Source organism: Lepidochelys kempii, chromosome 11 (assembly GCF_965140285.1).
Source record: "Lepidochelys kempii isolate rLepKem1 chromosome 11, rLepKem1.hap1, whole genome shotgun sequence".
NCBI lineage: Eukaryota > Metazoa > Chordata > Testudines > Cheloniidae > Lepidochelys > Lepidochelys kempii.
Genome location: NC_136390.1, coordinates 2,179,278 through 2,194,224, shown reverse-complemented (window position 1 = coordinate 2,194,224; position 14,947 = coordinate 2,179,278).

Genomic DNA, 14,947 nt, shown 5'->3' with positions numbered 1-14,947 from the left:
GACTCCCCCACACTCTGTGACACCCCCATCTCCCCTGCCCCCGGCCCCCTCCATCCACAGAGCCAGCGCAGGGGCAGCATCTCCTCTGCTCGCCCGTGTGACCAAGCTGCCCAGCCTGCGCCCTGTCGGCCCCAAGGGGCAGGGAGCGGGTCCTCTCCCGCCCAGCCCCATGGGCAGCCTGGCCCAGGCTGGAGACCCCAGCCTGGCACCCCCCAGCATTCCAGTCGGGCAGCTCCCGGTGGGTGGTGGATCATGTGGATAGTTCAGCCTCGGATGCCTCGAGCAGGGGGCTCAGACCCTTGCCCGGGGGCTGAGGGGTCACGCCCCCGTCTTGGGCACGCAGGCTTGGAGCCACGGCACGGGGCCTGCTTTGGGGTGGGACGGGGGGATGGGGCCCTGCTGCCCCGTGGTGCTGCTGCCCCGCTGGGGTTGGCACATGCCATGCTCCGATGCCCCGGTGATGGGCAGGGGAGGCTGACAGAGCAGGTCTGCGCTGGCAGGGCCGGTGGGCGCTTGGCTCCTGGAGACACATGGGCTGGCTCTTGTTCTGCCCCGTCCTCACTGATTTCTCTCTCCCCCCAGGTACGGTTGCCGGCCACGCGTCTCCGCTCAGAGGAAGCAGGTGAGTAGGGGGGCAGGTGGGGGGGGGCAGGGGGCACTGCCCGGCTGAGCAGCTTCGCTCATCTGTGCAGCAAATGCATCGCTCCTCAGCCCCACAGCTCTGCTGATGCCCCTCATTCCTGAGCCGCAGCCCCCCTTGCTATCCCAGCCCTGGGGTCCCCCCACACCCCAGTTCTGCTCTGCTGATGCCCCTCACTCCCGACCTGCAGCCCCTCCCCTCAGTACTGGTTCGCCCTTCTCATTAAAGGCACCAGAGCGGCTGCACCCCCCAGTCTGATGAAGCCCCGAGCCCAGGGGTGTCTCCCACCAATTCCCGATGCCCACGAGGACGGCGTGTCCCTCTCCTCACCCCGTCCCTTGCTGACGCAGCTGGAGGGTCCGTGTCCACCCTGACCCCAAATACATCCCTGAATTGTCGCGGTCGCAAACGAGGCCGAGACCCACCGGCTACTGCTCCGGCCGCGCCCAGAGCTCGGGGCTGGGGGCCCTGGCACGTGCAGCCGGTGGCCTGGCCCCCTGTGGGCGTTTGGGACAGGAATGGCCGGGGCAAAGCGGGACGCCAGCTGCTCGAAGGGGGAGGGTGCCCCACAGGCCTGCTGCCACGCCTGCCCGTCATCCTGCCCCAGGCCTGTGGGGATGGAGTCCCAGCGTGTGACCTTGCCCCGCTAGGTTCCCGCCTAGGTCCAGATACCGGGGCAGCAGGCTCTGATGCCGGGGTGATGGGCTCCAGCGATGGCTCCGGTACCCAGGACGCAGGCTCCGATGCCGGGGTGATGGGCTCCAGCGATGGCTCCGGTACCCAGGACGCAGGCTCCGATGCCGGGGTGATGGGCTCCAGCGATGGCTCCGGTACCCAGGACGCAGGCTCCGATGCCGGGGTGATGGGCTCCAGCGTGAGCGCCGAGGCCGGCTGCATCCCTGGCACCGGTGCCAAGGCCGAGGGCTCGGACACCAGGAGCCTCCCTTTGCACGCCGAGCTCCCGGCGCTCTGCCCAGAAGCCCTGTTCCAGGGCCCCGAGGCCGAGCCCTACATGCGGTTCCTGAGGAGTCACCACTGCTACGCCGCGGTCCCCACCAGCTCCAAGCTGCTGGTGTTCGACACCACGCTGCAGGTGAGCGCCGAGGGGCCAGGCCACGGGGCTGCCCTGGGCGTTGGGGGCTGGGGGGGGCGGGCTGAGGGGACCCTGGGGGCGCAGCTGGGCCGGTCCCTCCCTCCACCCCGAGCAGTCCCATAGCCCCGTGAGGCAGGCTGGCGGGCGAATGGGGGCTGCCCTGTCGTCCCCCCTCCCCGGCGGTCTCACGGCCCCTCTGCTTGGCTTGCAGATGAAGAAGGCCTTCCTGGCGCTGGTGGCCAACGGGGTGCGGGCCGCCCCCCTCTGGGACAGCAAACAGCAGTGCTTTGTGGGTGAGTGCCGTGGGGGGCAGGGGGAGGGGGGCAGCGAGTCCGTGCCAGGCAGCCTCGGCTAGGTGCAATGGCATAGAACGGGGGGGCTGTGCCCTGTGCTGGGATGCCCAAGGCCTGGACAGGGATCTCAGCGACACCCACGCCCACGATGCCCAGCGTGGCACCGTTGCCCCCCTGACACCCAGCATGGCCCAGAACCCATCATACTCCAGGGCACGTTGGCACCGGCCCGGGTTTGCTCCTGGCCCAGGTCCTTGCACCCACGGAGCCAGCTGCTCTGCGGCTGCTGGTATGTGACCTGCTGGGCTTGTTCACCCCTAGTAGGCTGGCACGCAGGTGGCCCCCGTTTCTGGCTCAGTGGAGGGGCCAAGCTGCGAATGGGCCATGGGGCCCGGCTGCCTCTTACCCTGGGAGTGGGTGGGGGCGCCGCACCATGGGGCACTGCGGAGGGTGCCGCTGCCCAGCCGGTGTGTGCCCTGTGGGCAGATGGCTTTGCCCGAGCAGGGCTGTGAAGCCAGCTGCTGGGGAATGGCCGTGGTGCCCCCAGCCAGCTGCCCCCACTGACCCTGCCCATCTCCCCCGGCAGGGATGCTGACCATCACGGATTTCATCAACATCCTGCACCGCTACTACCGGTCCCCGCTGGTGAGCTGGTCAGGCCTCTGCCCCATGGCTGGGGAGCTTCTGCCCCTCTGGGGCAGCTCCCCCTCGAGATCAGACTCCCCCAGCAAGCGGGAAGGGGGCTCAGGAACCGCTTGTGGGGCGGGAAGAGGGGCAGGCAGGATGTTACACTGCTGGGCACGTGCCGGGGTCCCCAGTGCCAGGGGGCTGTTGAGTTCCTGGTGGGGGGACCAGGGGGGCGCCAGGAGGGGACCCCAACAGCATCTGGCTCAGTGTTAGTGCGAGAGGCAAAGCGTGTCCCCTGGGCAGAGCTGGCTGGCTGGGGACATGTCCCTTCTGGTGCCAGCCACGGGAGGAGACAGGACGCCAGGCTAGATGGGCCCATGGACAGACCCGCTCTGGCAGACTCCGGCTACATCCGAGTGGGTGCCCTGCCTCTGGGATCTGCGTCCCCAGCGTGGCGTGTGACCCCGGCAGAGCTGGTGGGGGCCAAGTGGCCATCTGACACCACCCAGTTGAAGTCCCCCTTGGGAGCCACGCAGCCAAAGGCAGCCCCTGACCAGAGGCAGCTCCCAAGCAGCCCCCAGTGGGTCCTGTGGCTCCCCCAGGGCCCACCCCACGGGTCCCCCTTTGCCACCTGGCCCGGGCATCCTGCCTCACCCCCCTTTCCCTGTGCTGCAGGTGCAGATCTATGAGCTGGAAGACCATAAAATTGAGACCTGGAGAGGTAGGGAGAAGACGGCGGGGGGCAGGGAAGGTGTGCGTAGGTGCAGGGATCTGTGGGGTGTGTACAGTATGGCGGGCTGGAGGGTGAAGTGGGGGGTGCGTTGGGGCTGTGGGAGTTACAGATCCTGCCCATGCCTGATCCCCCCCTGGGCCCTGATCCCCCTCGGGGGCGGGGCTGCCCCGGGCACCGGGAGCTGCAGGTCAGACGCCCTGGCAGGCTGCCCCGGCTGCCCCTGCTCAGAGGTCCTGCCCGCCCCAGCCTGCCCCATAGGCCTGAGCTGTCTGGCACCCACATCCCATTGCCCTTGTGCCCCAGCCATGCCCTGGCAGAGACTGTGCCCCCACAGGGACAGACTCAGGCACCCCTGCTCGCCCCCTCTGCCACCCCCACAGCCTTGGCTCCCCACTCACCCGCTCAGCTCCCTGTTGGCCCCCCCCGAGCCTCGAACCCCAGATCACCCCGTTTATCTCTCCACACCCTTGGTTCCCTGCTCACCCTCATCAGCTCCCGGTTTGCCCCCTCTGCCCCCACCCTCGGCCCCCCACTCACCCTCTTTGCCCCCTCAGCTCCCCTCTTCTCCCCACTGCACCCTTGGCCCCCAGCTCACTCCCTCTGAGATGTCAGGGGGGTTTCCCTCCACCCTCCCGCTTCCCGGGCCCCTGTCCCGCAGACAGCAAGCGGCAAAAGGCCAGGCGTCCGAAGGGCAGACGAGGTGATGTTTGCTGGGTGAGTGTCCGAGCCAGCATGTTCCAAAGCCCTTCACACCACTCGACAGAGTCTGTTCCCCAGTGTTCCCTCCCCGGCTCCGACGTCGGGGAGCCTTCACCCCGCGCCCCCCCCGCCCGGCTCCGACGCCGGGGAGCCTTCACCCCGCGCCCCCCCCGCCCGGCTCCGACGTCGGGGAGCCTTCACCCCGCGCCCCCCTGCCCGGCTCCGACGCTGGGGAGCCTTCACCCCGCGGCCCCCTGCCCGGCTCCGACGCCGGGGAGCATTTACCCCGCTCCCCCCCGGCCCAGCTCCCACGCTGCACAGTCTTACCTGTGTCCCTGTTCCCCATTCCCTATTCCCGCCCCACCCTTAGCAAACATGATTCCAATTTTCCCTTCCACTTCCTGTTTTACCCCAGTTTTTTACGGTAATATTCTCAGCTATACCTTAACCCAGCGGTTCTCAAACTTTTGTCCTGGTGACCCCTTTCACTGAGCAAGCCTCTGAGTGCGACCCCCTTATAAATTAAAAGCACTTTTTAATATATTTAACACTATTATAAATGCGGGAGGGAAGCGGGGTTTGGGGTGGAGGCTGACAGCTCCTGACCCCCCATGTAATAACCTCGTGACCCCCTCAAGGGTCCAGACCCCCCAGTTTGAGAACCCCTGCCGTAACCAATCATTTTACTGAAATTTAACTAACCAATCCTAGCACATTGTAACATAATTCTCTAACGACTGGTACCCCACCCCCCTCATTAACTTACCCCAGCATCATGAATTATACAGCGAACAGAAACAATTAGAGATCCAGACAGATTGACAGTAGAAAAGTGGGGGCCGGGCCATAAAGATAAAACATACAAGAATGAGGGGTTCACAGCCACAATTGCGGGAGGGATAGCTCAGTGGTTTGAGGATTGGCCTGCTAACCCCAGGGTTGTGAGTTCAATCCTTGAGGGGGCCATTTAGGGCTTGGTCCTGCTTTGAGCCAGGGGTTGGACTAGATACCTGCTGAGGTCCCTTCCAACCCTGCTGGTCTATGATCCTGCGGAGAAGGGATTTCGTGCCAGACAGGCTGCTATCGAACGGTGTTTTCTTTCACCGCCTTGAGCTGGCGGTGATGGGCACTATCCGGACAGGATCGTCTCCCTGCCAGCCCGGTGGCACTGTAGTCCCATGGGACTGGTCTGAGAGGTGAGGATGAGCCTAAGAACCAGGCCTCCGACTCTCCTAGTGAGAGAAGCCCAGACACGGGCGGACTGTGATTTTGATTCTTTCTTTTGTACCCCTGTAAGTAGCTAAGTGGTAAAAATTCATCTAAGTTGTTAAAGAATAGGCCTTTACAGGCAGGCCTGAGTATCTATATCCTGACACACCCCTGCACCCTCGGCCCCCTGCTCACTCCCTCTGCTCCCCCGCATCCCCGACCCCCCAGCTCACCCCCTCTGCTTCCTTTCCAGAGGTTTATCTGCAAGGCTCCCTGAAGCCCCTGGTCTCCATCTCCCCCAATGACAGGTAAATCCACCCCCAGCCACATCGGGGAAGCACCTGTCTCTGGGCCGACTGCCCCCACTGCAGCCCCACTGGCCACCCCAGATGGAGCCTGCCAGGGCCTGGGTGCCCATGGCAGCCCCTAGAGCCAGGCTGGTCCTGGTGGGAGCCCGGGTGGGGGGGCTGGGACAGGTCCTACACAGAGTCTGCCCCACAGGGAAAGGGGGAACCAGGGGTTGGGGATGTGGTGGGGGGCAGTGAGGAGAGCGGGGGCGCATTGGCATATGAGGGAGTGAGGCCAAGAAACAACCCAGGAGTCCAGGCCACTATTCTAACCTTGGTCTGCCAGGGCTGAGCTGGGCAGCCGAGCCCGGGCGTGATGGGGGCAGGGTGGGGGGCCGGCAGGGGCAGGACCAGAACCCCCCAGTTGGCAGAACATAGCACCAGGCTAGATCTTGGGTGGTGCAAGAGGCTGGGGTAAGAGGGGCAAAGGGGGGGGGAGCAGCGGACCCCTGGAGCCCCCAGTCCTTGGTATTACTCCAGAGTGCCCTGAAGTTCCCGCCCAAGGCTCTCCAGCCCCCCCCCCGCCATCACTGCCTCGGTCTCCCCCAGCCTCTTCAACGCCGTCTACCACCTGATCAAGAACAGGATCCACCGGCTGCCGGTGATCGAGCCCTTGTCCGGCAACGTGCTCTGCATCCTGACACACAAGCGCATCCTCAAGTTCCTCCACATCTTTGTGAGTGGGGCGGGGGGGTGGGTCATTGCTGTGCCCGGGGGCCGGGTGCAGGAGGTGGGGGTGAGGCCTGTCCGTGCGGGGTGCGGGGGGTGGGCAGTGGCCTGTGTTTGTGGGCTGGCCCAGGCCGGGACAGGCAGGCAGACAGGGCCGGGTGTGGGTCTGTGCGCAGTGCGGGTGTCGAGAGGTGTTTGGGCAGGGGGTGTATGGAGGCGTACAGCGGGGGGGGGTGTATTCGTGCAGCGCGTGCAGACGGGCACTTGCTTGCGGCAACGTACCATGCCCGGGGGGATCTGCCTGGCCGTTGCCCTTGGCCTGACTCGAGGGAGCCCGGGACCAGCTGTGGGGGTTGGGGGGTGTCACCTCGTGCTGCCCAGGAGCCCAGGGCACTGCCCAGTGTGAGCTCGGACTGCAAACCCGAGCCCCGTCCCTGCCGGCCTCGCTGGCTCCGGCAGCAGGGGGCCCTCGGCGTGTGCCCGGGAGCTGCCCCCTGATCGCTGCTCTTCTCCCGCCGCAGGGGGCCATGCTGCCCAAGCCGCGGTTCCTGCAGAGAACCATCCAGGAGCTGGGCGTGGGCACCTTCCGGGACGTGGCCATGGTGCTGGAGACGGCGCCTGTCTACATGGCCCTGGAGATCTTCGTCGACCGCCGGGTGTCGGCACTGCCCGTCATAAACGAAGCCGGTACGGGCAGAGACACCAGGGCACGCTAGGCAGCCCGTCTCCCTGACCTCTCTGGTCCCGGTCCACCTCCAGGGTCCCCCTCTGGACTCCCTCAGCTGCCCTCCTTGGGTCCCCCAACCCACAGCCATCCTGAGCACCTGCTGTCCCGTCCCCCCGTCCCGCTGGGCCGGGCCCACCGCGGACCCCACTCTGCGCAGCCAGCACCGTCCTTGTCTTACCCCGATCCACGGCTCGCTCCCGGAATCGCTCCCAGAACCAGGGCTCCTTGGATCCCCCTTTGCCACCCAGTGTCCCCACCACGCCTTGGCTGCCCGTCTGACCCCACTGCCCGCAACTGCCCTGCTCTGCCCCGCCAGTGACCCCGGTGCTCTCTCTCTCTCGTTCCAGGGGAGGTCGTGGGCTTGTACTCCAGGTTTGACGTGATCGTGAGTATCACCCCTGGGTCCGGATCGCTGGGCTCTGGGCAGCAGAGAACGTCCCCCCATCGGGCCGTTACCTCCCCTCCCCTTCACTCCTTCCACCCCAGAGTGCCGAGCAGGGATCCTTTCCCCGCCACCACAGTGCAGCCCCCTCTGTGGTGGAGCATGGCGGCTGTTTCACAGTGCAAGAGCTGAGAGGGAGAGTGAAGGCGAATCCCCTAGCTCGGGCTGTAGGGTGGATTGTGGGGTGGCAGGGACAGTGGGGCTAACCCCCCATCTCACACAAGGGGGCAGGCGTCTCCGGTGCTAGGCCTGGGCCCTGACCGCGGCCATCTGTCCCCTCTCCCCAGCACCTGGCTGCCCAGAAGACCTACAACAACCTGGACATGAGCGTGCGGGAGGCCCTGAGGCAGCGAACGATCTGCCTGGAGGGGGTGCTCACCTGTCACCCCCACGAGACCATGGGCGACGTCATCGACCGCATCGCAAAGGAGCAGGTAGGGCTGGGGGGGCCCTGCCCCCCACCTCAGATCCTGCTCCAGGCCTCCAGGGCTAGTGCTGGGCTGGGCCCCTGGACCCGGGTCCGCCAGTTCCCCCGCTCAGCTTCGTCTGTCCCTGGACTCGCTTCCCTCCCCCCAGACTTCAGCACTGCCCCCAGTCCCCTGGCTGCTCCTTTGTGAGGCTCACCCCCTTTGTGCCCCCTGTCAGGGTTCCCTCCCCACTCTGAACTCTGGGGTACAGATGTGGGGACCCGCATGAAAGACCCCCTAAGTTTATTTCTACCAGCTTAGGTTAAAACTTCCCCAAGGCACAAATCCTTTGTCCTTGGACGGCACGCTGCCATCACCAAGTGATTTAGAGAAGACGCAGGGAGAGGACCACTTGGAATTCCTGTCCCCCACAAATATTCCCCCAAGCCCTGCGCCCCCTTCCTGGGAAGGCTTGAGAATAACATACCAAGCACATAGGTAAACCAGATTCTTACAAAACAGAACTTTATTTTAAAGGAAAAACAAGTAAAAGAAGCCCCTCTGTAAAATCAGGGTGGAAGGTAACTTCACAGGGAAATCCGATTCAGACCAGAGGATTCCCCTCTGGGCAAAACTTTAAAGTTACAAAAACCAGGGATAAATCTCCCGCTAAGCACCGGGAAAATTCACAAGTTGAAAACAAAAGGTAATCTAACGCGCCCTGCCTTCCACACTTCTGACTGCCTCTCTTTGCAGTATTGAGACTCACTTGAGGATGGTTTATAGGAGAAGAAGTTTTCTGACCTGGTGTGTCTCTGCTTCCCCAGAGAACGCACACACAAAGAGCCCACAAAAAGCCTCCCCCTGCCCCCCCCATTTGAAAGTATCCTCTTTCCCCACTGGTCCTTTGGCTCAGGTGCCAGCCAGGTTATTTGAGCTTCTTAACCCCTTGCAGGTAAGGAGGAATTCTAGGCTGCCCTTAGCTGTATGGTTATGACCCCCCCACCCCGCCCCGACAGTGGTCTGTCCCCTCCCACGGGCTCTTGCTGACCCCAATCCACTGCCATATACCCCCTCTGACCCGCCCCTCACTGACTGACCCTGATCCCCCCCTCTGACCTGCCCCTCACTGACTGACCCCAATCCCCCCCTCTGACCCAGCCCCCTCTGACTGACCACAATCCCCCCACATGCCCCCTCTGACTCAGCCCCCACTGACTGACCCCGATCCCCCCATGTACCCCCTCTGACCCAGCCCCCCACTGACTGACCCCGATCCCCCCATGTACCCCCTCTGACCCAGCCCCACACTGACTGACCCCGATCCCCTCGCACGTACCCCCTGTGACCCAGCCCCCATTGACTGACCCTGATCCCCCCCCACGTATTCCCTCTGACCCAGCCCCCCACTGACTGACCCCGATCCCCCCATGTACCCCCTCTGACCCAGCCCCACACTGACTGACCCCGATCCCCTCGCACGTACCCCCTCTGACCCAGCCCCCACTGACTGACCCCGATCCCCTCGCACGTACCCCCTCTGACCCCGATCCCCCCACTGACTGACCCCGATCCCCCCCCACGTACCCCCTCTGACCCAGCCCCCACTGACTGACCCCGATCCCCTCGCACGTACCCCCTCTGACCCAGCCCCCACTGACTGACCCCGATCCCCTCGCACGTACCCCCTCTGACCCCGATCCCCCCACTGACTGACCCCGATCCCCCCCCACGTACCCCCTCTGTCCCAGCCCCCACTGACTGACCCCGATCCCCCCACGCTGCCCGTTCCCTGCCCACCCCTGGCTCAGCGGGTGAGGCTGATGGTGGGTCTGGCTCGGCCGACAGGTCCATCGCCTGGTTCTGGTGGACGAGAAGAACTCGCCACGGGGGATCGTCTCCCTCTCCGACATCCTGCAGGCCCTGGTGCTGACGCCCGCAGGTATCAATGCTCTTAACTCTTAAGCCCGCGACGAGCGTCCTTTCTCCATTCGTACCCTCCATTTCCTCAGCTTCTCTCCGGCTCAGGTAGGCTCAGCCCTCGGCCTCCCCCTCTCTGCTGCTTGCCACCCCCATGGGCTACGCTCCTGGGGCCCCCGCCCGGCTGGCTCTGCAGGTCTGTATTGCTCTCCGGCAGCAGGGCCTGGCCTCGCAAGGCGCCACGTCCGGTCACCCTCGAGGGCTCCGGCCCGCCTCCCCTGGACTCGGAAGCCCTGTGCCAAGTGGGGGACCGGCCCCCACTCTGGCCGTATGAGCTGAGTGCAAATCGCAGCTGCCATTGCTGGGGCGGGGATGCCAAAATCAGCTCCCCCCCACATCCCTTTCATCCGTGGCTTTCTCGCCTGCGTCCCTGCAAAGCACCCACGGGGGTGAGGTCGTTCCTGTGGGGGGGGGCAGGGGGTGTAGGTGGCAGCTGACGGACGGCTGGATCCAGGGCCAGCCGCCTGGCACGGCTCCCATTCGCCCAGGGATCCCCTTGGCACAGCAGATCACTGATTCCTGGAGCCCGCCCCGTGATCCGGCCCAGCTCGATCACCCGTCCAGCAGCGCTGGCATGGCCCGGCTCCTTGGACCCCTCCCCGTGGGGTGCTCGCCGCATCATCCCCGCGGGCGTTGGGCAGTCAGAGGTCACCGAGCGCAGGCCTCCGAGGGGAACCCACTGATGGCCTGGAGCTTCCCCTCTGCAGGACTCGATCCCTGGTCACTGGGGCCCTCTCTGGTAGGGATGGGGCCCCGATGACTGAGACCCCTTGGCCAGGGAGCCTGCGGGTTGCCCCGTGGGGCAGTGGCTGTGCGGGGTGCTGTGACCCCATCGTGCCCCAGTGGGCTGGGGGTGAAGGGTCTCAGGGGAGGGGAGCTGGGCAGCACTGTGTTCCTGTAACACTCGGGGGGAGGGGACAGATGGCACAGAGGTGGGGATCTCCCCTCCCTGCCCCCGGCCCCCTGGCCGTGCCCACTCTGAATGGCCACAGCTGCCAGCAGCACAAAGAGACCCCTCCACGACCACGGCGTCCCTCCCTCCCGGCATGGCTGGCCCCATAGCCTGGGGGCCCCCAGGGCAGGGTGGGTGCAGAGAGCTGGGGAAAGAGAGCAGGCAGGATGCCCAGCTGCTGAGGGCATCTACGAGGCTTCCCGCTGGCATCCTGGGGGCCCCCCCAAAAGACGGGCGGGTTCGAAGTCAGCATGGCCGGGGTGGGACATTTGGCCTGGGCTGGTGCAGAGCTTGGCTGGCGGGCGATGCCGTCCGTGTCCTGAGAGGTGCTGTGTGCCAGCCATGGGGCTGGCATGGCTGGGTCCCTTGCAGCCCCTTCCCCCGCTGCGTATCTGCCTTGTTTTCGCGCCTGGCTGGGCACCGGTAGGGGTAGCACCCGCGGGCTGAACGCACTTGCCGGTGGGGCTGCAGAAGGCTGCTTGGCAGAGCTTCCGAGAGGCCTGGGGCCCAAGGCCACCCCCTCGCCCCCGGGCACTGCGGGGCCTTTCTTCCGGCACGCGCCCACCTTGCTGTCTGCCCGGCGGCGGCTCTCTGGGGCCTCGTGGCCGTGGTGGCATTTGTTCATTGTGGCCCGTTGAGTTCCCATCTTACTGCCCCCCCCCCACTTCAGCCAGTCAGCTCAGCTCTGGGGCCAGGACGGGGGCCAGGGGCTGTGGCTGGAGGGACGTGACCAGTACTGGCCTAGGTGGGTGCGGGAGGGATGGCTTGGAGGCACTGGACATGGGGCCTACCCCCCCCGCCCCCCGCAGAGGGCCCCGGTTCTAACCTGGCTGCAGATGGCCCATATCTGAGTGGGAGCCGTTCCCAGCTGATGGCTCGTTGCTGGCCTGGGCTTGGGGCAAATGGCCGGATCCCGCTGCCCAGTTTGGAGCCGTAGCCAAGGGGACGGGTTGGTTTCTGGCCTCCCCGGCGTCTTTAGTCCAGTGACTCCTGCTCTCTGCACCAGAGTGGGGCTGAGCTCTGCTGTCTGCCCGCCGGGGCGTTTGCCCAGCCTAGCACACTGGGGAGGATGGGGCTGTGCCCGCGGGTGCGATCCACTGTGTCCACGCGGCTCCCTTTGCGCTGGTGGCTACGGGCCGGCAGTAGCTTGAAGTCACCCTGAGGAGGCTGGGGGGGCAGCCCATGGGAGCTACAAGTCCCAGGGTGCAAAATCCTAGCCAGTGTGTTGCACGTTGGGACCTGTAGTCTGAACAGGCCTGCAGTGGGTGCATGGAGACGCGGGTGGCGGGGCTCTGCTGGCATCGGGCCGGGTCCCCTGCCAGCTGTGGGGCGGGCAGCTGTTGCCACCTGGTAACCCCCATCCCTGGTTTTCTGCAGGCATCAACCGGCAGTCGCTCTGAAGGTGCCAGGGAGGGCTGCTGCCACGTCTGTCTGGGTGGCCCCTTGGCGCTGCCCGGGGGAGGACAGCCGTGCAGCAGGCCATGGCAGAGCCTGGCTGGTGACTCCGCTTCTGGGACTGTCTTTGCCTCGGGGGCGCACTCTCCGGGAGCTGAGCGACAGGACACGGGGAACCCCAACCACCCAGCCCAGCGGACATAGACACAGAGCTGCCCCCTGGCACACACTGGGGCAGCCGCTTGGCTTGGCACCTGGCCGGGCCTGGCCCAGGGAAGAGCAGCCAGGCCCCACTGGGCCAGGGTAGGAGTCACGTATAGAGTAAAGCTCAAGTGACACAGGGGATGCCCGCAAAGTCCCCCCTCCCCAGACCTCCCGGCCCCCGCAGCCGCTTCGCAAGCCAAAGTGCTTCCGTCAACTCAGCTCCGGTTCCGCCCGGCTGCTCCCTCCGGCGCTGGTGTAAATAATCCCCCCAAGGACCGAGACGAAATTCTGCCCCTTTACCCGATGGCTTCAACCCCTGCGCTGTGGGGCAGACTGCTTTGTTAGTGCAGGGTGGGGGGGCTGCTATTGTAGGGTCACTCGGTTGTGCCCCCACCCAACTTGTTATTGTGGGGTTGCTCAGGGGGAGGGCTGGGGGGCTCAGCCTGCTTTGTTGGCGTTTCTGGACGCTGCCCTCTGCACACTGGCTCGTTATTGGCGGGCAGCCCACGCTGGGTGGGTACTTTGTTAGCGCAGGGTTGCTGGTGCGTTATGTGTATTTATTCATGGCTGGCAGTGCTCCTCCTGCTGAACATCGGCCCTCGCCGGGCATCAGGCTGAGTTTCCTCATTGCTGCCCCTCTGCCCTCGCCCGCCCACTGACCCGCTGGTAGCGTGCCCCACGGCTGGCAAATACCCCTCCCCTCACCCTGACCCAGGGCCAACCCTGGAGCAATCGCCAGATGTTATGGGCTCCTCTGGGGGTGCCACCGTGCCCAAGGTTGGCCCTTGGCAGCGGGCTGTGAGTGCCACCACTGAGCCCTCTGGCAGTGCCAAGGCACCAGGTGGAGATGGCATAACATGGGTCAAGGGCAATGGGCACCCATGCCTTGACTTGCCCTGGACAGCGCAGCAGCCGGAGGGTCATGCCCGCAGCTCTCCATGCTGGGAACAGGCTGGCACCTGGCCTTGGGTGATTATTTAGAACCCGCACTAGTCCAGGAGAGCCCAGACCTGTGGGTGTCACGGCGTCCCCGGGCGATGCTCTGGAGCTGCTCCCTACGAAGCCAGGCAGGACTCTGGGGAAGTCTCCTCTCGGGGAGCAGCCTGTCTGCAGGACACACGGCTCACCCGGCTTCCCCCTTCCTGGGTCTGACCTCGGAGCCTTCAGCCTCCTCTGCCCCTCCGTGTGCTTCCCACAGCCAGTCCGCCCAGGCGGGGTCCTGGGGGGACAGAGGGTCCTGCCCCCCAACTCCGCAGTCAGACGGGACTCTGAACCAGTCAGTAAAACAGAAGGTTTATTAAACGACAGGAACATGATCTAAAACAGAGCTTGTAGGTGCAGAGAACAGGACCCCTCAGCTGGGTCCATTTTGGGGGGCAGTGAGCCAGACAACCCCGTCTGCCCTTCACTCCATGTCCCAGCCAGCCCCAAACTGAAACTCCCTCTAGCCCCTCCTCCTCTGGGCTTTGTCCCTTTCCCGGGCCACCGGATCCCTTTGTTCTCCAACCCTTTAGCTCTCACCTTGCAGGGGGGAAGGGCCAGGCCATCAGCTGCCAGAAAACAGGGTGTCGGCCATTCTCTGTGTCCAGACCCCTGCACACACCTGCCCTCTAGGGCTCTGCGATGATCATACACCCTTACCCCACCCCCTAGATACTTAAGAACTGCACAGGGGAAACTGAGGCACCCCCACACTATTCAGAGGAAACATTAAGAACAGTCCCGCTTCGTCACAGTGGGTCACTAGCCAAAGGGGGGACAGCCATGGGCCACCACTGACAGGGCTGCTGCTCCCCACAGCATCGCCTGCTAATCTGAACTGAGCCGAAACCAGCCCGCCGGGATCCCCGCCCAGCACCTGGGACGCAGAACCCCCCGGGGTGAAGAGGTGGCGCTGGGGACCATCAGTGTGGGGGTAGCCCAGCCCAGAGCTCCCCGGGCGTTCCCAGCAGCCAGCCGTGGTGCAGGGCCAGAGCCCTGGGGAATCCCAGGCCAGTGGGGCAGCCGCGGGGTGACGGCCTGGCCAAGGGGCTGGCGGAGGTGGGAGGGTGCTGTGGGCAGTGCCAACCTCACCTTCTGCACCGTGTCTTGCCAAGGGGAGCCTTTTCCACGGACGCCCGTGGGGGCCGCTCACCGTGTCGGTGGCTGGCGCCTTCCAGCTGCGGGGGGGGCAGGGGCAGGGGCTCCGTGCCACCCTCCCTGGTGAGCTGAGGGTAGCACCAGGGAGGAAACGGGCAAGGCAGGCAAGGGCCAGGGATTGTTTCTGGAGAGGGAGATGTCTCACCCTGTGGGGGTGGGGGCCTTTACCCCCCCCCGGGATGGCCAAGGGGCTGGGGGTAATTGAACTCACAGCCCCTCATCCTCCCCCCAGCTGGAGCGCCCATGAGCGAGACGCCCTGTCCTGCTGGCGGGGCGGGTTTGTCAGTGTAGCGTGGGGCAGAGGCGGGGGTCGGGGGCACAGGGGGAAGCAGGGCAGTAGAGCAGGCCAGCCCCTGGACCCAGGGCTAAGCTGGAGCCGGGCTTCCCTTGA